Source organism: Tamandua tetradactyla, chromosome 12 (genome assembly GCF_023851605.1).
Source record: "Tamandua tetradactyla isolate mTamTet1 chromosome 12, mTamTet1.pri, whole genome shotgun sequence".
In the NCBI taxonomy this organism is placed as follows: Eukaryota; Metazoa; Chordata; class Mammalia; order Pilosa; family Myrmecophagidae; genus Tamandua; species Tamandua tetradactyla.
This window is the reverse complement of record NC_135338.1, coordinates 49,825,737-49,849,050: the sequence shown is the minus strand read 5'-3', so window position 1 is coordinate 49,849,050 and position 23,314 is coordinate 49,825,737. Positions and strand designations below refer to the sequence as shown.

The 23,314-nt window shown below is 40.2% G+C and overlaps 1 protein-coding gene across 4 annotated transcripts in view; it reads left to right on the top strand.

Annotated features, from left to right (window-relative positions):
- The window catches only part of FOXN3 (forkhead box N3), a 413,410-nt gene that overhangs the window by 112,705 nt on the left and 277,391 nt on the right, over positions 1-23,314 (top strand). The window lies entirely within an intron of this gene.

Genomic DNA, 23,314 nt, shown 5'->3' with positions numbered 1-23,314 from the left:
ATCCAAACCACACTCAGACCCCTCCTCATTCCCTTAAGTCTTCTGGAGTAGGGCTGCCAGGGGACACCCCATTTGCCCTGGTGTAGAGTGGTCTTGGCTGGCCATGCTTCTCTAGTAAACAGCAGTCATGGCATCTCAGCAGCCCTGGCTTGGCTGCTGCCTGCTGGCCTCTTCTGCCTCTTTGGGTTCATCCACACTGTCTCTGTCTGCCTACCCGAGTATTTTTTCTTCTTTGATGCACCCACCCACCCCAAGCTCTGCCTGGCATGCTTGAATTTGACAAGGCCCTGGGATCAACCAGAGGCTGATCCTCTGGTTGATGAGTTCAATACATGGCAGTCCTCAAAGTGTGATTCTGAGGTCAGATAGTCAAGTTGAAGGGTAGGAAGCAAAAACCAAGGACAAATGTTGTAAGTTGACCCTGAGAGCTTACCAAGAATGTTCTGAAGGTCACAATTCAGGGAGGGTCTTAAGGCTGAAAGCTGTGGCCCCAGTCAGGGAAGGGGAACCAAGTACATCGATTAAGGATGGCTCAGTCTATCCTGCCCTCACTTGACTCTTTTCTCGTGCCAAAGTGGTGGTGGTGGCTTTCCCTGCTTTGGGTCTTAAAGGCACTGCTGAGAGCTGCCTCTTGAGGCTCTTGCTTTTCCTGTCAAGTCATGCCCTGGGCACACGCCACCTGCCTTGGCATGCTCAGGTGCTCCTGGAGCTGAGGTCCTCCCTGGCCAAGCATCTTGGACCTTCTGAGAATCAGAACTCTGGATCACCAGCCACCAGGAAGTGGCAAAAGGTAATTATAAGTGAAAGAACTAGAATGACAGGTTTTGTATTTTCCTCCCACTGAAGTGATTTACTGATAGATTATTTCCCTGATGCTTCTTAATCTAGGCCAGGGTCCAGCAAGCTGTGAGCCGTGAGTCAGCCTGCTACCTGTGTGTGCATAGCAGGCAAGCTAAGAATGCTTTTTATATTTTTAAGTAGTTGGGAAAAAATCATCAACTGAAGAATAATATTTTGTGACTCATTGAAATAATATGGAATTCAAATGGCAGTGCTCGTAGATAAAGTTTTATTGGAACATAGCCATATTCTTTCATGTAGGTATTACCTGTGGCTGCTTTTCCATGGCAACAGCAGAGTTAAGTGGTTGCAATAAAGACCATGCAATATTTTCTATCTAGTCCTTTATAGAAAAAGGTTGCTGACCCCTGGACTAGACATCTGTGTAACTCAAGTCTTTATAATATAAATTAGAAGTTTGGAACTTTCTGTAGGAAAGAAAAGGACATTGAACGAAGGATGGGTAGTAGTTGAATAGGAAAAAGAGGAAGGGAAGGATTGAGATCAGGTAGTGAATTGGTCATGTTCTTGATGGATATTTTGACCTGTTAGCTTTCAGTTAAATCTAGAAACACCATTAAGGCTGTTTTCAGGAACCTACATATTAGACTTGTCTTCAAAATGATGCATTCAGACTTCCAGGATTAACTTCAATGCTGGAACAAATAAACACCAAATTAAAAGAAACCCTTCATTTTGGAAATGCTTTTTCTTTTTAAGTGTCACTGGGTATGAGCTATTTATTTAATACAAATAAATATCTTGTTTTAAATGAGGTAAGGCTTGAAGACTTACCATGAGTAAACGATGGCAGTATTTTCCCAACCTGATGGGATTTTATGATATCACTGAATGAACGCTATGGTAAAAAGTTGGAGATGTGGGTTTGAGTCCTTATAACCAGCTGAGCCAGGGAAGGCTATGGCATACTAGGGTAAGAAGCACAGTCCCAAATCTCAGGGGCTTAGTACAATGCAAGTTTATTTCTCACTCACCCAGTAGTGAGATTGGGCTAGTGCAGCTCTCTGCCATTCAGTGTTTTAAACTGCCTTCTCCAGCTCATGACACCAACATTTGAAATGTGACTTGCATGATTGCTGTAATTGGGAAAAGAGGAAAAGAAAGAATGGGAAAACTACACCCATTTTTAAGTGTCTTAGACTAGAAGTGACTCAGGGCTTGTCCATATCCACAGTTGATTGGCCAGAATTAGTCGTGTGACCCTGCCTTGCTGCCAGGAGGCTGGGAAGTTTGAGGGCACACGTGGGATACTTGGGAGAGGGCTGGTATTGCCCCTGCAACTCTAGGTCACTGTACAGAAGTTTATAATTTTTCTGTGCCTTTGCCCATCTTTAGAATAATTAGCCCAGCCTTATGTTTCTCTCATATAGTATAGGAAATGTTCAAATAAGATGTATAAAAGAGCTTTAAAACATATAACATGTAAAATGTGTATGCTATAATCGTTACTGAAAGATAAATGTCTTTATTGAGTCTTGAATGTTGTGGGCTGGGGCCATGGTAACCATGCAGATGCCTGGGCTCAGTGGCCTGGTTTATGCAAGTTGGCCCAGCGTAGTTCTTATACACTGCTCCCTTTCACACCCAGAAAGATCTGGTTTAGACAATATATTATATGATAGCCCTAGCAGGATTTATGTCAGCTACTGTTTATGGAGCCTGTTCTAAGAGTCAGACATTATGCTGAAGTGTTTTCCTGCACTGCCTTGTTTAATCCCCCAAGCAAACCAGTGAATTAGGTACAGGTAAAGTCTAATTCAGATGAGGTAACAGAGATGGGCCATTCACGAGCACACAGCTAGTAAGTGGTGGTGTTTGATTCGAACCTGGGTCTCCACGTAGCTGCCTCACTCACCCACTCCCAGGACTGCACCTTGGCGACGTGGAGGTCCCTCTTTCATGACATGGCCTGGGAATCTGTTATTACACCACAGACTGGTAGAGGGCTATAGCCCTTGATTCTGCAGATGAGAAGATGGAGGGATGGAGTTGCTACATGATAATGGCAGAGCCAGAAATAGCAGGACCAGAACTGGTATGCAGCCTCCTAAGCTTCGGTTCATTGACTTCCCACTCCTCCTGTCCTGACACTGACAAATAGAGCTTGTTTTAAAATCACTGCATTTTTTTTTTTATTGTGGTAACATATATATGCATATAACACTTCTCATTTTAATCACCTTCAAGCACACAATTCAGTGACATCAGTTTCATTCAGTGTGGTGCTGCCATCACCCCCATGCCTTTCAAAGCTTTTGCATCACCCCAAACTCTCTCTACTCATTAGGCATTGACTCCTCATTCCCCTTCTCCCCAGCCCATGATAGCCATGTCTACTCTATGTCTCTGTGAACGTGCATATTCAAGTTATTTCATGTAAGTGGAATCATACAATAGCTGTCCCTTTGTATCTGGCTTGTTTCACTTAGCATCATGCCTTCAAGGTTCATCTGTGTTGTGGCATATATTAAAACTTCATTCTTTTTCTTTTTACGTTTTTTATTGTATAGTATAACATATATACAAAGCAGAGAAATAAAAAAGCAATAGTTTTCAAAGCAGTCTTCAGAAACTGATTACAAAATAGATCCCAGAGTTTGTCATGGGCTACCATATGATCCTCTCCTATTTTTCCTTCTAGCTGCTCCAGAATATAGGAGGCTAGAGGGCTTAAATGCCTTTTTATTATCATAATTGAATTTTTTCCTTCTTTTTTTGTGAACAATAACATATAAACAAAAAAGCTATAAATTTCAAAGCACAGCACCACAGTTAGTTGTAGAACATATTTCAGAGTTTGACATGTGTTACAATTTCACAATTTTAGGTTTTTACTTCTAGCTGCTCTAAAATACTGAAGACTAAAAGAGGTGTCAGTTTAATGATTCAGCATTCATATTCATTTGTTAAGTCCTATCTTCTATGTATAATTCCACCATCACATTTGATCTTTCCATACCTCTCTTTGGGGTTGTTTGGGCTATGGCAGTTCTAAATTTTTTATATTGGAAGGGTCTGTCACTAATATGGGGTAGGGAGATGGAACTATCTGATGTTCTGGAGAGGCTGGGCTAGGTTTCAGGACTTATCTGGACCAGGGACCCATCTGGAGGCTGTAGATTTCTGGCAAGTTACTCTAGTGCGTGGAACCCTTCTGGAATCTTATAAATTGCCCTAGGTGTTCTTTAGGATTGGCTGGAAGGGTCCTGGTTGGGGGTTGGCAGGTTATGATAGGTAGCAAGGTCTACCTGAAGCTTGCATAAGAGCAACCTCCAGAGTAGCCTCTCGACCTATTTGTACTTTCTCTGCCGCTGATTCTTTATTAATTGCACTTCTTTTCACCCTTTTGGTCAATATGGAATTGTTGATGCCATGGTGCCAGGTCTGGATTCATCCCTGGGAGTCATCTCCCACATTGCCAGGGAGACTTTCACCTCTGGATGTCATGACCCACGTAGGGGGGAGGGCAATAATTTCACTTGCAGAGTTGAGCTTAGAGAGACTGAGGCACATCTGAGCAACAACAGAGGTCCTCCGGAAGTAATTCTTAGGCATACCTATAGGTAGGCTAAACTTCTATGCTACTACCCACATAAGCTTCACAAGAGTAAGCCACATGTTTGAAGGCGTGGCCTATTGATTTGGGTGTCCCTAAAGTTTGACGCAGTATCAGGGGATTCCTTGCTGATAAGGTTTAATAGTTCCATAGTCTTTCTCCCCTCCCTCAGGGGACTTTGCCAATACTTTTTGATTATTCGGTTAATATACTCTAGGATGTTTCCAGGCATTACAATAATCTATACAGGATTAAAGGACCTCTTCTCATTCTGTGCTCTCTGTTTCAGTTGTTCTAATGAGCTATAGTTGAATTAGATTATGCACTACAGAAAATTTCAGTTCCACACCAAATAAACTTCCTTCCATTGGTCTCAAAGAGTATGTATGGTTCTAAAATATAGACACTTTCTTCCTTGCCCCTATGTTCTGAATTACTTTAACCCCAACCTGTTCAGCTTTGTTGTTATCTCTAAATATCAGGTTATATATATAAAACAGCCTCTCAAAATCCAGAAATCATAATCACCACTCTGGACTTAATGTATGCTCTAAAAGCTTACAATCTAGGCCACTGTTTTCTTGTAAGCATTTTCTAAAGGTGACCATACCATTGTTATTTTTTTATTTCTGGCTTATTTTGTCTCACCAGATGTTCCACATGTTCATTCACATCGTTGCATGCCTCGTGACATTGTTCCTTTTTGTAGCAGCACAACCTTGATTCATAGTACATACCATTGTTCACCAATCTACTTCTCCATCAGCGCATCCTTCAGCCACCTACATTCATCTGGCATCATGTAGAGGGCCCAAAGTCCACAGTCTATCAACATTCTCAATTTTAGATAATTCCATTGTTCCCAAGAGACAGAAATCCAATAAACACACCCTTACCAAATAGGAACTCTAAACCTCCTCTTAACTCTTGTCCCTCAACCCAGTATTTACCTCTGCTGTTGCTTTGGTGGTGCTGGTGGTTTTCTTTTGAACATAGCTCATAGCATGCAATAGCAGTTTTCCCCCTGTGTCCTGGACTTAAATACTCTTTATACAAGAATCATATCTTTGAAGTAATTCTTAAAAGAACTCATTCATATTTCTAGTGTGAGTGGGACACGTAGGTCTACACAACCCCTTTCAATCTTGTTCATCTTCAATGTGGTGATGCTACTTCTAGACCCACTAGAGAACCACCTTCACTCCTATCTATTCCCTTGCATTGGAGTTTAACCTCATTAGCTAATGGTTCACCCATCTCTAGCCTTTATGTATCTCTAAGTCCCCTATATTCTGTATTTTAAACCTCTGATACATTTATGCTGGTCATAAAAGTGGACTCATACAGAATCAAAGGTAACTACCTCAATGTGATAAAGAGAATATATGAAAAAACGATAGCCAGCATTGTACTCAGTGGAGAGAGACTGAAAGCCTTCACCCTAAATTCTCTGGCTAATTTTGCTCAGCATTATGTCCTCAAGCCTCATCCATCTTGTCATGTGCTTCAGGACGTCATTTTGTCTTACTGCTGCATAATATTCCATTGTATGTATACACCACATTTTGTTGATCCACTCATCTGTTGATAGGCATTTGGTTTGTTTCCATCTTTTGGCGATTGTGAATAATGCTGCTATGAACATCAGTGTGCAAATGTCTGTTTGTGTCACTGCTTTCAGCTCTTCTGGGTATATACCAAGTAGTGCTATTGCTGGGTCATAGGGCAGCTCGATATTTAGTTTCCTGAGAAACTGCCAAACAGTCTTCCATAGTGCCTGCACCATTATACATTCCCACCAGCAGTGCATAAGTGTCTCAGTTTCTCCACATCCTCTCCAACATTTATAGTTTCTTGATTGTTTAATAGCAGCCATTCTTATAGGTGTGAGGTGGTATCTCATTGTAGTCATGATCTGCCTTTCCCTTTTAGCCAGTGAAAATGAGCATCTCTTCACGTGCTTTTGAGCCATCAGTATTTGCTGTTCAGAAAAATGCCTATTCTTATCTTTAGCCCATTTTATAATTGGATTGTTTGTTCTTTTGTTGTTGAGTTGTGTAGTTTCTTTGTATATACAGGAAATCAAACCTTTATTTGATATGTAATTTCCAAGTATTTTCTCCCATTGAATTGACTGCCTCTTCACCTTTTTTGGCAAAGTCTTTTGAGGTGCAGAAGCATTTGATTTTGAGAAGTTCCTATTTATCAATTTTTACTTTGTTGCTTATGGTTTGGGTGTAAAATTTAGGAAGCAACCTCCTTTACTAGGTCTTGAAGATGTTTCGCTACATTTTCTTCTAGAAGCTTTATGGTGGTAGTTCTTATATTTAGGTATTTGATCCACTTTGAGTTAATTTTGTGTAAGGTAGGGGTTCTCTTTCATTCTCTTGGCTATTGATATCCAGTTTTTCCATGCCCAATTACTGAAAAGACTATTTTGTTCCAATTCAGAGGATTTGGGGGCCTTGTCAAAAATTAGTTGACCATAGATTTGGTAGTCTATTTCTGCACTATCGATTCAGTTCCATTGGTCAATACTTCTGTCTTTGTGCCAGTACCATGTTGTTTTGACCACTGTGGCTTTATAATAGGTTTTAAAGTCAGCAAGTGTTAATCCTCCCACTTTGTTCTTCTTTTTTAGGATGCTGTTAGCTATTCGGGGTCTCTTTCCCTTCCAGATGAAGTTGGTAGTTAGATTTTCCAAATCTTCAAAGTAGGTTATTGGAATTTCGATTGGTACTATGTTGAATCTGCAGATCAATTTGGAGAGAATTGACATCTTAACTATATTTAGCCTTCCGATCCATGAACAGGGAATGTCTTTCCACCTATTTAGATTTCCTTTGATTTCTTTTAGCAATGTTATGTAGTTTTCTGTGTACAAGTCCTGTATGTCCCTAGTTAAGTTCATTCCTAAGTATTTGATTCTTTTAGTTGCTATTTAAATGGATTTTTTTCCTTAACTGACTCCTCTGCTAGGTCATGGCTTATGTGTAGAAATGTTACTGATTTTTGCACGTGAATTTTATATCCCGCCACCTTGCTGAATTTGTTTATCAGCTCAAGTAACTTTGCTGTAGATTTCTCAGGATCTTCCAAGTATAGTATCATATCATCTGCAAATAATGAGAGTTTTACTTCTACCTTTCCAATATGAATGCCTTTTAATTCTTGGTCCTGCCTGATTGCTCTAGTTAGAACTTCTAGCACAATGTTGAATAATAGTGGTGACAGTGGGCATCCTTGTCTTGTACCTGATCTTAGGGGGAAGGCTTTCAGTCTCTCTCCATTGAGTGTGATGCTGGCTATCGGTTTTTCATATATTCCCTTTATCATATTGAGGTAGTTTCCTTTGATTCCTGTCTTTTGGAGTGCTTTCATCAGAAAAGGATGCTGAATTTTGTTGAACACTTTTTCAGTATCAATTGAGATGATCATGTGTTTTTTTCCCTTTTGATTTGTAATGTGCTGTTTCACATTAATTGATTTTCATATGTTGAACCATCCTTGCATTCCTGGTATAAACCCCACTTGGTCATGGTGTATAGTTCTTTTAATGTACTGTTGAATTCGATTTCCTAATATTTTATTGGGAATTTTTGCATCTATGTTCATTAGGGAGATTGGCCTGTAATTTTCCTTTCTTATAGCATTTTTACCTGTTTTTGGATTGCAATGATATTAGCGTCATAAAATGAGTTAGGTAGAGTTCCATTTTTCCTCAATTTTTGGAAAAGTTTGAGCAGGATTGGTGTTAGTTCTTTTTGGAATGTTTGATTACATTCACCTGAAGCCATCTGGCCCTGGACTTTTCTTTGCAGGAAGGTTTTTGATGACAGATTGAATCTCTTTACTTGCAATTCGTTTGTTGAGATCTTCTATTTCTTCCTGAATCAGTGCAGCTTGTTTGTGTGTCTCCAGGAATTTGTCCATTTCATCTAAGTTGTCTAGTTTGTTGATGCATAGTTGTTCATAGTATCCTCTTATGATTTCTTTTATTTCTTCAGGGTCTGTAGTAACTCACCCCTTCTCATTTCTGATTTTGTTTATTTGCATCCTCTCTCTTTTTTTCTTTGTCAGTCTTGCTAGTGGTCCATCAATTTTATTGATTTTCTCAAAGAACCAACTTTTGGTTTTATTGATTCTTTCTACTGTACTTTTCTTCTCCCATTCATTTATCTCTGCTTTAATCTTTATTATTTCTCTTCTCCTATTTGCTTTGGGGTTAGTTTGCTATTCTTTCTCAAGTTCCTCCAGTTTTGCTGTTAAGTCCTCATTTTTTTCTCTTTCTTGTTTTTTAATATAGGCACGTAAGGCAATAAATGTCCTTTTCAGCACGGCCTTTGCTGCATCCCATAACTTCTGATAAATTGTATTCTCATTTTCATTCATCTCCAGAGAACTACTGGTTTTTCTAGCTATTTCTTCTTTGACCCGCTAGTTGTTTAAGAATGTGGTATTTAGTCTTCATATATTTGTGAATGTTCTCATTCTTTGGTGGTTATTGAGATCCAACTTCATCCCATTGTGATTAGAGAATGTGCTTTGAATCATTTTGATATTTTTAAATGTATAAAGGCCTGTTTTGTGCCCCAGCATATGATCTATTCTGGAGATTGTTCCATGAGCACTAGAGAAGAATATATAACCTTGTGCTTTGGGGTGCAATGACCTATATATGTCTGTTAGGTCTAATTCATTTATCAAGTTATTTAACTTCTCTATTTCCTTGTTGATCTTCTGTCTTGTTGTTTTACCTATAGAAGAGTGTAGTGTATTGAAGTTTCCTACTGTAATTGAAACATTTATCAGCTGCCTTCAGTTTTGCCGATGTCTGTCTCATGTACTTTGGAGCTCCTCAATTGGGAGCATAAACATTTATGATTGTTATATCGTCTTGGTGAATTGACCCTTTAATTAGTATATAGTGTCCTTTGTCTCTTATGGATATCGTTACATTTAAAGTTTATTTTGTCTGATATTAGTAGCTACTCCTGCTTTCTTTTGGTTACAACTGGCATGGAAGATCTTTTTCCATACATTCACTTTCAATCTATTTGTATCCTTGTGTCTAAGATGAGTCTCGTGTAAGCAGCATATAGCTGGATTATGTTTCTTAATCCATTATGCCAATCTGTGTCTTTTAATTGGTAAGTTTAATCCATTAATATTTAAAGTTATTACTGAAACGGCATTTCTTGATTCCACCATCTTATCTTTTTTATTTTATTTGTCGGATCTATATATTCTTTTCCTTCTTTCTCTTTGTATTTAAATTACCCTTAGTAGTACTCTTCAATTCTGTGCCCTCCTCCAGACCTCCATCTCCTGTCTTAATTTTTCAGCCAGCAGAACTCCCTTAGTATTTCTTGTAGGCCAGTCTCTTGTTGACATATTCTTTCAGGACTTCTTTGTCTTTGAAAGCTTTAATCAACCCCTCAATGTTGAAGGACAATTTGGCTTGGTACAGAATTCTTGGCTGTAAGTCTTTCTCTTTCAGAATCTTGAATATATCATACCTTGCCTTCTCGCCTCCAGGGTGCTAGTTGAGTAGTCTAAAGTCAGTCTTATTTGATTTCCCTTGTATGTAGTAGATTGTTTTTCTCTTGCCACTTTCAGGATTTTCTGCTTCTCTTCAACATTTGACATACTGATTAGTATGTCCCTTGGGGAAGGCCTATTTCGATTTATTCTATTTGGAGTTTTTTTTGGCTTCTTTGACTTGTATATTTATGTCCCTTATGAAGGTTGGGAAGTTTTCCCCCATTATGTCCTCAACTACTCTTTCTAGCCCTTCACTCCTCTCTTCTCTTTCTGGGACACCAATGATTCTTATATTTGTGTGCTTTGTTTTGTCTGTCATTTCCCTGAGTTCCCATTCAATTTTTTTCATCTTTTTTGCTGTTTGGTGTTTTGAGTCTTTCAAGTCAATTATCGTGTCCTCTATATCACTTATTTTTTCTTCTATCTCTTCAAATCTGGTGTTGTGTGCCTTTACTATCTTTTTTATTTGGTAAACAGAGTCTTCTGTGATTTCCTCTATTTTTCTATTTATTCTTTCAAATTCCTCTTTGTGCTCTTCTGCTGGCTTTTTGATTTCCTCTGTGTCATTTGCTATCTGACTTATTTTATGAAGTAGAGTTGTATGAACATCTTTGATTGGTTGTTCCAACGTCTATGCCCCCTTGGTGTTTTAATCTGGTCATTAGGCAGTGCTATATCTGTCTGCATTGTGATATGCTTAGTGATCTTCTGCTGTCTTTGTTGCATGTAAATATCTTGACTGATTTAGTTTAGGAGTTGATTTCTTCCAGTAGTCTAAGGTCTTGTGTTTGTGGGATGGTTGAACAGCACGGAGAGGGCACGGAGTGGAGCACTCACTACGGTGATTTGTTTCAGGCCAGTATGGGCACATGTTGGAGATGTTACAGTGATGCTTGTGAACATGGGCGACTAGCAGCCAGGGAGGATGTAGCTGTGCAGGTGCACTGGTCTGGGGGTTATAATCCTGGTGTGCACTGGTTTAAGGCATGGGCACCTGGTGTGCATGCATAGACCTGTGGCAGCAGGTTGGTGTTATGCTTTTGTGGATTGGGGGCAGATGTGACCTGTCTGTGCAGGTTGGCACTTTCTCAGAGCTGGGAAGTAAGGTTGAAGTCTGTGTGCATGTGCAGTTCTAGCACTGCTTACAGTGCAGTTCCCAGAGCTGAATGGCATGTTGGGGTACTGTGTGCATGCATGGGGCTGAGAGTGACATAAATGCTTGTGCTGAGCTCAGGGAGGGCAGGGAGGGCAGGGTAAGGCTGTGTGACATTATGGGCTGGGGGCAAGGGTAGCCTATTTATGGAGGTTAGTGCCCGCAACTTTTATGCACTGGTAACAGCCTGCAGTGAATAGGGAGGTAGAAGTAGTGCTTGGGAGGGGTGCAGGAGAGGTGGGTTGGGATGCATTGTGTGGGGGTGAGGGGCAGGTACATGCACTGGGGCCTGGAGGGGTGGGGCACCTGGAGTGTGGGAAATGGGAGTAGATGACGAGGTTCAGGTTTGTGGGGTGTGGGGTGAGTCCAATCACGGGGCTGTGCTGGTGAGGATAATACACCCAAGAAACGCAGCCTGGCTTACTTCCTTTTCCCACCTGTACACCAGGCTCCAGCTTTCTGCCTCTCTGTTCCTTGGCCTCTGCAACCAGGGCTACCGCGTGTCATGCAGAAGTCTCTCCCAGGGCAGCTGCACTCCCGAATCACCGCCTCAGTAGCCTTCCTGTCCCTTCTCTAACTTTTCCGTGGAGCAGGGCTAATCTCAAGTTACTCTAGTCTTCACTCTTTTTTTTTTTTTACAGTGAAATAATATTCCATCATATGTACATACCACATTTTTTCTATCCATTCACCCCAAGGTGGACACTTTGGTTGCTTCCACCTTTTGACAACTGCTAATAATGCTGCTGTGGACAAGTGTCTATGTGAGTCCCTGCTTTCAGTTCTTTGGGAGCATATACCTAGAAGTGGGTTTGCTGGGCCACATGGGAATTCTAAGCTTAATTTTTTGAGGACTCAGATGCTGCATTTTACATAGAGAGAAAAGAGTATTTTGAAATCCACGGTGAAGTAAAACCTCCGCCAATGAAGACTTGCCATGTGCTATGCAGAGAACCTGAACAGGCCCCTTCCAAGCACAAATAGGAGAAATGGAGCTTCGTTTTCAGGAGTTTATTTACAAATTTGTTTGTTAAAAAAATAGATAAATAAGTAAAAAGCCTAACCCCACCAAAGACCAGTCTGCTTACAGAATAACATCAAGTAAAGACCCATCCCACATGAGATGGCACTGAAATTTCCCTGATTTGTGGTCTTTCTAATCAATGTTCAAAACAGAACCCCCCGAGTCAAATGGGAGAGTCACTGGAGAATGAGCTAAAGTACCAGAGTCCTCTATTTCATTGTTTGCTTCAAAAAACAACCCCTCCCCCCCCGAAAATTATACATGTGGCTCCTAAATGTACAAAGAAAACTAAAGGCATTCCATTATGAAAGAAAAATTACATGAAAATTTCTAATCCTGTCTCATAAACAATATAGGAATAACTTTAAGATATTCTGCTTTAAGCATGCATTTAATTTGTACTCTGGGAACCAAATGATGTTGCTTAGATAAAAGATTCTAATAATGATATATGTAAATTTATTTGTACAAAGTAATGGTGTAGTTGCCTATAGCAAATTGCTTGGAATATGAAATGACATTTATGAGGTCTTTTTTTCCTCTGAATGAATACAATGGAGGAAATGAGAGACTCCGGAAAGGAAAGATGAAATCCATGTTCAAAATGGAGTCTGATGCTTTGAGAGGCATGGATAGCTGGACAGGTTATAGGGTGGCTGAATAAAGAGTCATCACGTTCTTAAACTCGGCTCAGTGCATCTTGCTGTGATGTTCTTGTTATTTAAGCCATTTTACAAGACACAGAAAGAAAGTGTGTATTAGGTTCTTAGAGGACTTGAACCTTACATTTTAATGATCAAAAATTGTTCAGATGCCAATAATCTTTCAGAATAGCCGAAAGAAGGATAAATCACTTGTTTTCATGACACCTTGCACAGACAGGGCATTTACAATATGGGGTGCAAAGAGGCAAATATAATTGAAATCTGGTAATTAATCTCAATTCCTAATTACTTTAATATTAAGGAAAGTTATAGTTGAGTCATAAATGGTGCACAAATATTATTCACCCCTTCCCCCCCCCCCCCCCCAAATAAATCTGCTACTTCTAATACTGATTCAAAATCCTCCAGGGAGTTTCCCATTGGCTGCCCAGTCTCTAGGTGTTTCCTAAGAAACCTTAAATTAATTGAAGTCTTCCTGTATGTAACCCAGAGAGTCTCTGGATCCGTGCTATAACCTTGTAAATGCCCAGTATAATTTTCCATATCCTGTAATATTTGGGAAATGTTTGATGACCACATCTTAGTTTTGTTAAGCATTTAACGTATTTTTCTCAAAGCATGTTTACAATCCCACTTGACCGTCACAATCATTTTTGCAGGGTAGGTTGAGATTTTGTATTTTACGTATAGGGAAACTAAGGGCCACAGAAGTCACAAAGCACAGTGAGACACAGACAGAGTGGGAGGGACAGCTTCACACCAACATCTGTGCCGTTGTTATCATGACATCTAACATGTGAGTTCTGGAGAGCTTGCTTTATTTAAAACAAATTCAGAGTTTTGGTCCATCATAAGCCATTTTGAATTACACTATCCTGAGAGAAATGAGTTTGTCTAATTGGAGAGAATGGCTTTGCAACAGGGTCAGCAGCTGTAGTGGGGCCCAAGCCTGGGGGCTGTGGCTACAGCTCCTGAGAGAGGACATGAAGGCTGAACAGGACTTTAAAAAGAAAGAAACAGCCCTGGCTGCGAGGAAAGGAAGGATGGCGGGGGTTCTCAGTAGTTCCGGTTAAAACAGATGCAGTGTAAAGGCTGTAGCCTGGGGCAGGGTTGGCTTCAGTGAATTGGCCCAAGGTGCCCACCACGAGGCAGTGGGTATTGTGGCCAGACTCGAAGCTTTAGTTTTCTCTTCCTAGCTGAACGACTTTGTGTCATTTCTGAGCTGTGTTATCCCAGAAAATCATGAATGGTATCTGAGCCTCCATCTCCCCATCTGTAAAATGGAGATAATGATATTTACCTTATAGGGATGGTATGAGAATGAAATAATTCTTATGCCTGGCAGATAGTAGGCACTCATGCTAAGTAGCGTTTACATTGTCATAATTGCTATTATTTAAGATGAGTTCCTAACTGATAATTGGAAATACAATTAAAACAATCTTTTTCTTAGATGAGAATTAACCTACAAATTAGTCTAAAGGTGAATGTGAGAATTCATTCGTTTATTCATTCAACAAACAGCTCTTGATGTCTAAGGCCTTTTGGAAGCTGTTTGGGAGGGAACGAGAGGCCATAGAATTATCTTCCCAAGGGATGAGGGAGATTGCTTATTTTATTTCTGCCTCGGGGTTTTTCTTTTTCCCCATTGTACTTTTCAGCATTATCATTATTGACATTAAAAAAAAATTAACTAGATGCCTATTTAAACATGGCTAGTCACTACTGTGCAGGCCATATTAATATACCCAGGCTTTGTCTTCTAGCAATTGAGAAATTAAACCAGTCTAAATCCTAATTTGTTCCTGAAAGTCCTGATTCTGGTCCAGAGCTGCAACTTGCTTCTCTCTAGAGCAGTGACCTTGGCTCTCTATAGAGCAGGACCATGATACAGTGAAAACATGGAAAATGTTCAGTTATTTGGTCCTTCTGCTGCTTCTGCCTACCAAAGAAGGCATTTGAGTTCTTTGGAGATGTTTTCCTTACTGTTGTCTTACTTTGCCAGAGTTGCCAGGAAGAATGCCACAAAGTGGGTGGGCTTAAACAAGAATTTATTGCCTCACAGTTTGGAGGCTAGAACAGGATGTTGGCAGGCTGTATTTTCTCCTGGAGTTGGTTGTGTCCTGGGGAAGGCAGTCCACCCTCACGTGGCAAACTCTCTCTCTTCTCTCTGGCTTCTTCTGAAGTTTGGTGTTTACCAGTTTCTGCCTTCAATGGACAGTCTCCAAATTTTCTCTCTTTGTAAAACCTCTAGGCATATGGGTTAAGGGCCACCTTGATCCAATTTGGCTTCAACGAAATAGGATCTTAGAAGATCCTATTCACAAATGAGCCCCCACATTAACTACTAACACCATTTTTAAAGGTCCCATCTACAAATGGGGTCCAACCCGCAGATGAAGATTCTTTTTAAATATTTTTATTGAGAAATCTTCACATGCATACAGTCCATCCATAGTATATGTGCCAGTTTGAATCTGTTGTGAACCCCAGAAAGGCCAAGTTCTTTAATCCTCATTCAGTATTGCTGAATGGGATCTTTCTTATTGTTTCCATGGAGATGTGACCCACCCAGTTTTGGATGGTACCTTTTGATCAGGTAGTTTCCATGGAGATGTGTCTCCACTCATTCAAGGTGGGGTTTCTTACTAGAGTCCTTTAAGAGGGAACCATTTTGGAAAAAGCTTTAGAGCCAACAGAACCAACAGAGCCCACACAGCCAGAGATCTTTGGAGAGGCAGAAGAAGAATACTGCTGAGGAATCTTAATGAAACAAGAAGCCAGGAGAGAAAGCCAGCAGACATCTCCACGTGCCTTTCCAGCTGAAAAAGGTGTTCTGGACCCATCTGCCTATTTTCAATCAAGATATCTTTCCCTGGATGCCTTAGTTTGCACATTTTCATGTCCTTAGGACTGTAAGCTTGCAGCTTAATAAATTCCCCCCCCCCTTTTTTTTTGAACGGAAATGTATTTTTATTTACATTTACTTTTTTTAAAATTTTTTATTAATCAAAAAAAAGAAAAGAAATTAACACAACATTTAGAAATCATTCCATTCTACCCATGCACTCAGTAATTCTTAGTATCATCACAGATGTATGATCATCATTTCTTAGTACATTTGCATCGATTTAGGAAAAGAACTAGCAAAACAGCAGAAAAAGATATAGAATGTTAATATAGAGAAGAGAATTAAAATAATAATACTAATAATATATATATATAAAAAGGAAAAAGAAAAAAGCAAAAACAAAAGATACAAACACACAAACAAACAAACAAAAAACCATATTTCAGGTGCAGCTTCATTCAGTGTTCCAACCTAGTTACATTACACTTAGGTACTATTGTGCTGTCCATTTTTGAGTTTTTGTATCTAGTCCTGTTGCACAGTCTGTATCCCTTCAGCTCCAATTACCCATTATCTTACCCTGTTTCTAACTCCTGCTGGTCTCTGTTACCAATGATATATTCCAAGCTGATTCTCGAATGTCGGTTCACATCAGTGGGACCATACAGTATTTGTCCTTTAGTTTTGGGCTAGACTCACTCAGCATAATGTTCTCTAGGTCCATCCATGTTATTACATGCTTCATAAGTTTAGTCTGTCTTAAAGCTGCATAATATTCCATCGTAGGTATACGCCACAGTTTGTTTAGCCACTCTTCTGTTGATGGACATTTTGGCTGTTTCCATCTCTTTGCAATTGTAGATAATGCTGCTATAAACACTGGTGTGCAAATGTCCGTCTGTGTCTTTGCCCTTAAGTCCTTTGAGTAGATACCTAGCAGTGGTATTGCTGGGTCGTAATCCATTCTGCCATTCTATGTCTTTTGATTGTGAAATTCAGTCCATTAACTTTTAGTGTTATTACTGTTTGGATAATATTTTCCTCTACCATTTTGGCTTTTGTATTATATATATCATATCTGATTTTCCTTCTTTCTACACTTTACTCCGTACCTCTCTCTTCTGTCTTTTCGTATCTGACTCTAGTGCTCCCTTTAGTATTTCTTGCAGAGCTGGTCTCTTGGTCACAAATTCTCTCAGTGACTTTTTGTCTGAGAATGTTTTAATTTCTCCTTCATTTTTGAAGGACAATTTTGCTGGATATAGGAGTCTTGGTTGGCAGTTTTTCTCTTTTAGTAATTTAAATATATCATCCCACTGTCTTCTAGCTTCCATGGTTTCTGCTGAGAAATCTACACATAGTCTTATTGGGTTTCCCTTGTATGTGACAGATTGTTTTTCTCTTGCTGCTTTCAAGATCCTCTCTTTCTCTTTGACCTCTGACATTCTAACTAGTAAATGTCTTGGAGAACGCCTATTTGGGTCTATTCTCTTTGGGGTGCGCTGCACTTCTTGGATCTGTATATTTAGGTCTTTCATAAGAGTTGGGAAATTTTCAGTGATAATTTCTTCCATTAGTTTTTCTCCTCCTTTTCCCTTCTCTTCTCCTTCTGGGACACCCACAACATGTATATTTGTGCACTTCATATTGTCATTCAGTTCCCTGATTCCCTGTTCAAGTTTTTCCATTCTTTTCCCTATAGTTTCTGTTTCTTTTTGGAATTCAGATGTTCCATCCTCCAGTTCACTAATTGTAGCTTCTGTCTCTTTAGATCTACCATTGTAGGTATTCATTGTTTTTTCCATTTTTTCTTCTTTGTCCTTCACTCCCATAAGTTCTGTGATTTGTTTTTTCAGATTTTCTATTTCTTCTTTTTGTTCAGCCCATGTCTTCTTCATGTCCTCCCTCAATTTATTGATTTGGTTTTTGAAGAGTTTTTCCATTTCTGTTCGTATATTCAGCATTAGTGTCTCAGCTCCTGTATCTCATTTGAACTATTGGTTTGTTCCTTTGACTGGGCCATATCTTCAATTTTCCGAGCATCATCCATTATTTTCTGCTGGTGTCTGGGCATTTGATCAGATTTCCCTGGGTGTGGGACCCAGCTGGTTGAAAGGTTTTTCTGTGGAATCTCTGGGCTCTGTTTTTCTTTTCCTGCCCAGTAGGTGGCACTTGTGGCGGTCGTCTGTCGGCCCGGGAAACTGCGTGTGGAGGCGGGGGTCGCTGGCTGCCGCGGCTTGGGGGAGTGCCGGTCCAAATTGCCCAGCTGGCCTTAGACGCCAAGCGTGACAGGAGGGCCCCGCTATCCAACGTTCCCAGTCAGACCGGGGAGCCACGTGCGTGGAGGGGACCCCAGTCGCCAGCCGCCCCGGCCGGGAAAACGTGCGCCCCTCGGGTATCTCACCGCAGCGGATTCTCCCTGCCCTTTCAGCTGTTCCAGAATGGGGTACGCTGTCTTTTTGGTCTCTGTCGTGACTCTGGGAGATGTTTCATATTGTTTCTGTTTCTTTAGTTGCTTTTCTGGAGGAGGAACTAAGACCCGCGCGTCTTACTAAGCCGCCATCTTCTCCGGAAGTCCCCCCCCTTTTTTTTAACATGAGCAGGTTCTGGGAATCGAACCCCGGTTTCCAGCGCAGTAGGTGAGAATTCTGCCACTGAGCCATAAATTCCCTTTTTAAAAGCCATTCCGTTTCTGGTATATTGCATTCTGGTAGCTTGTATAAACTAAAACAGTCATCAATCACTGGCTCACAATATCATCGCATAGTTGTTTATTCATCACTGTGATCATATTTAGAACATTTGCATCACTCCAGAACAAGAAATAAAAAGAAAAAAATGCGTACATCCCCTACCTCTTTCCCTTCTCTCTCATTACCCACTGGTATTTCAATCTACCCAGTTTTTTACCCGTTATCCCCCCTCACAGATTGAAGATTTGAACATGCCTTTTGGGGGTGCATAGTTTAACTCCCAGCAGCTGCTGTAGGCCAGGTTCCCAGGTGGAGAGTGTGACTATCCCCTTGGGGTGGAATTCATTTCCGAAAGAGGCATACCTACTACTTACCTGTAGATAAGGAAAAGATAAGGACGATAAGAAAATGTGAAACACCGTGAAAGGAAATGAAAAATAAACCTTGATTCCCAGATTTGGAATCCGATTTGGTCTGTTTCAGAGGCTCCTCCCCAGGGGCAGGCGGACTTCCTATGTAGAAGGCGGAGGGAATTAAGTGTCCTTAGTGAGTTTATGGCATCTAATGGGGAGCCAGACACTTAAACAAATAGGCACAAATAAATGGCATAGATGAAGTTTTCCCCAGTTGAAGGCAAAATGAGAGAAGTAAACTCAAGAGAGTGAGTTTAATTTCCTTTACTGGGCAAACTAAAAAGTTGGCAACCTATGTCTTATGTCCGTCTCTGAAACTGTTTTTGAAATTTTATTGCTGTGTGAAATCCAAATCTGGGAACCTGCTTGACTTGGGTTCCTTTGCCCCTTTTCCTTGGTGCTAATCTTGCTGTCTCCAGCCTCCTCCCTGGCTTCTAGCACTGTTTACGGGTGGCCCTCAGCCTGTGGTTTAACCTTATGAAAAAGGAGAACAGAAGTGTTAAAGACATACCAGCAATGAAGACTTTCCTCCTGATATAATTAGGGAAAAAAAAAAAAGCATTTGAAAAGATGAGTAGGCATCTGTCCATAGCACTCTGGATTAAGATACATAGTCTCAGACTTATCTTCTGGTGGACAGTGGGCACATCTATCCCCAACAAAGAGGGCGGATGCTCTCTTCCTCTTTAGACCCCATGGGAGATGCTGAATTATGTATTATGCCAACTGGCCTACATATTACCAGCTCCCATATATTGGCTTTATTTTTGTGCCCACATTTATTTTATTCTCACTCTGGTTTGTGCCTGTGACTTCCTAAAGTGGATATTTGGGCATTTGTTGGGAGTCATTTGGGGCCAAACTCATGGTATCAGTGTAACACAGGAAAGGACTTCTGGGTTTACTATGCTAGAATAAAGCTCAAAGGAATAACGGAAACTCAGAGCAGGACCATCTACCAGGGAGTCTGAAGAGGCAGGGCTGTTTTGAAGTTGAGGTCTCCTGGAAGAGAACGGCATCCAAATTGTCCTTGTTACTGTGACACCTCATAATGAAATGGGGGAGTGGGCTTTAGAAAAGGGCATAATATTACACCAAAGCCCAGTCAGATGGCCTTAGAGGCTGTCAAAGATGTGCTTGTTTCTTAGAGAAACACGTTTGACATATTGGACACATTTAATCGCCTTCTTCAGCATTACTTTATTCCTGAGGGAAGCTGAGGAGACGTAACTGCCTTTCTTTTTCTGAATAAAACAGGATAGCCTTACAATGATACATATTTTTCCAGATGAACAAAAAGAGGCAGGATATTGGTTGTAGCAGCCACCAGAAGGCCCGAATTAGTCACCAATTAGAGCTTAATAGATTCTTGCTGTGATTAGTATGATCTGGCAACACGGTCACCTTTTCTCCTGAATCACAATCTTTGGGGAAGTGGTAGAGAAGTGGGCAATAATGAGTTCTGTTTGAGAACTGTATGATTTCTAGAATGTTGTATCGGGGCCCTAGAAGGAACTGGGGAAAGGGTCGGTTGGCTGCTATTTGACTGAGTGTGTGTGGTTGGGTGAAAGCAGTGAGGCCACACTTTAAGTAGTAATGGCCTATTCTTAAGTTAACATTTAGCTTTATTTCTTATGCAAATATAACTGAAACATTATACTTAGTTACAATAATCTATTGTTTTATATATATATGTAATACATATATATATATAAATAAATGCATGTGTATATATTTGTGTCCATAAATAAATAATGTCATTTGATTCTGGAACAGTTCACAGGATTCATTTGTTTTCTAAGAGGTAGGAATATTTTAAGTTATCACTTTTGTAACTGGTTTCAGTCTTATATCATTCACTCTCCATTTGTCTTTTAGCTCTCCTATCTGGGACACATAAGTGGCCTCTAGATGTATGTGTGCTTAACTGAACAAAAATGTCAACAACCTGCTATTTATTTTATTAAACAGCTTGAGTAGAGATGTTTGGTCTGATTGCCAGAAATTGTTAGCTTATCACTGAACTGTCCTGATAATTCCTATTATTCAATTTACATTGCTTATGATAATAATTGCTACTACATAAAAGAGCGTGATGCTTTTATTTGTACAATTAATTATTTAATTTTAATAATTTAATTAACTATCATATCCATGTAGTTTTGTAGCACCTACATCAAAATAGTAGAAATTGGCCCTAGACTCCTTAGGAAATCAGAATTAGGTTTAAATGGTAAGTTTGTGGCAGGAGTGAGTGTGGCAGGTGGTTCCTTTGGCACTGATATCCAATTGCTTGGCTATCTATTTCATTTATGAATGAATGGATATATGTTTTACTTATGGCTGTACATTTCACTTTTCAAGAATTTCATTGATTCACCAGTAGTGACCCTGATCTGATCATTTTAACAACCTAAGAAACTGAATCATGGGATAGTTATTTTGGACCCTAAACTGACCAGATTGGTACTAATTCATAAATGAAAAGGGTAATGATGGCTAAAACAATAAATTCTGACCCCAAAGGATTGTATCAGTGACTTCATGTAAACAGTCTATCCTATGGGCCTGTTCTATACAAATGATAAAGATTAAATGGGTCACAGCTTAACCAACTCCCCTAGACTGCATCCCAATTGTGAAAGACATACTTGCAGGAAAACTTAGTTTGTTGATTTTTTTTAAGTTAAGTAAATGCTACATCTTGCTCCAAATTCATGTTTTATATATTAAATAAAATGATGAATTGCAATATGCCTTTGGGGGTATGAGATAATGGTGTTGATCTTGACTCTGGTGAGTGTCAACCCAGAGTGATGCTCTTAAAAACTTTGGCTTCAACTGGGAAAATAAAGCCAACAAAAGAATTCCCACTTGGTGGCTTATTTCATCCCAGCTTGACTTCTGGGAAGATGAACACGTTTTTTCCACATCAGAAAGGGGAGTTAACTGAAATGATTGCCTTCTCGTCCACCAAAGGATGATGCATTTAGAACAGGTTTTAATGTCTGGCCCCTTGCACCTGGGAATGTGTTTGCTGGGACTTGGGAAAGGAATCAGAGGTAAATCAACCTCTCAGAGGAGTTCGGGGGATTGTTTGAGAGCTAGGTTTTGTAATTAACATTTTGAAAAGGAGTTTGGCGTCCCATAGTTTTTAAAAAAATTTGTCTACGTCTGTAATAAACAACTGAGCTCCTAATACTGTGAACACTTTTTGGGCACACAACCATTTTAATATGAATGGACTATTGATAATTAAATACTAATTAGGAGGAAGGTCACTTCATGTAGCTAAGTTGTATATATTCATTCATCTGGGTAGGCAGAGGGTAACAGATAACCCTCAAAACTCAATGGCGTCAAGACAGTGAAGGTTATTTCTTGCACACTCTGCTTATCTGTTGAGGGCTGGCTAGGAATTCTGCTCCATATCATCTTACTCTCATGCCCAGACCCAGACTGGTAGAACACTGCCCATCCACAACAGCTGAGAGAAAAGAGAAAGTGGTAAAGCATGTACTGGCTCTTAAAGCCACCCAATCGTGACATGTGTCTCTTCCACTAACATTTTATTGGCCAAAGCTAATTATGTGGCCTCACCTGACTCTAATATCATGCACCAGGAGAGAGAGCTAGAATATTTATGAATAGCCCTAATGGTGTCTACTGTATCCACCTTTAGAGATACAACTCTAGAAACTTAGTTCACCCAAAGCCTGTGAGTAGAATTTCTGAGACAATTCTTTATATCATTCTGAGCAAAATGGAAAACCGTCTAGTCACCTGAAGTAGGGGTGTCTTATCTCCTCAGTATTGTCCTTTTCCAGGAGCTAAACCAAGGGGTGGCTTGGAGCTGTGGTCATCCATAATATCATCTCTCACACACGTGTCAGGTACTCCCAGCAAACCTTTAGTGCACTTGTTTAGTGCAACGTCACAGCCATCCTATCTTGGTCAACCAGATGATGGCTTCTAAGTTCCTCTTGGCAGAAATTCTGTAATGGCTACAATTTTTTGTTCTTGGTTTCCCATCTTTGGATGTTTGTTGTGGACTGACCCAGTGTTTCAAGTTATCGTTTCCATTTCATTGTCCTATGTAGGCATCTGAAGGTTTCTTCTTAAAAGGACAAGTCTCAGTTGATTAGGACATTGGTCTCTGCCAACAGCTGACTGCTAGAGAAGTTGTCTCCTACATGCCAGAGTCAGAGAAGTTGCCTGTTAACTTGGTTCCCCCTGCTCATTTATGTTAGTCTCTACCAGTTTGCTCCAAGGTGGCTCAAGGCTGCTTGCTGAAATTCTCTCTGTCTGGAACGGAGTTTTTGTGTGGGCTAGGACTGTTGGTGTAATGAATTCCACAAGGGCCTTTGCTGTGTTCTTCTGGGCTCAAAAAGGAACTTATATCCTCACTTAGCCAGCAAATCAGTTATCTGGAATGTAGCCAGGAGTTGGAAAGGAACAAAAAAGACCTGAGGACAAAATAGTTACCTCCAAACTCATGCACTCAACTTTAAGTAGATTCTCCCTGGTTTTATGTTCTTAATTTGGCTACTCTCC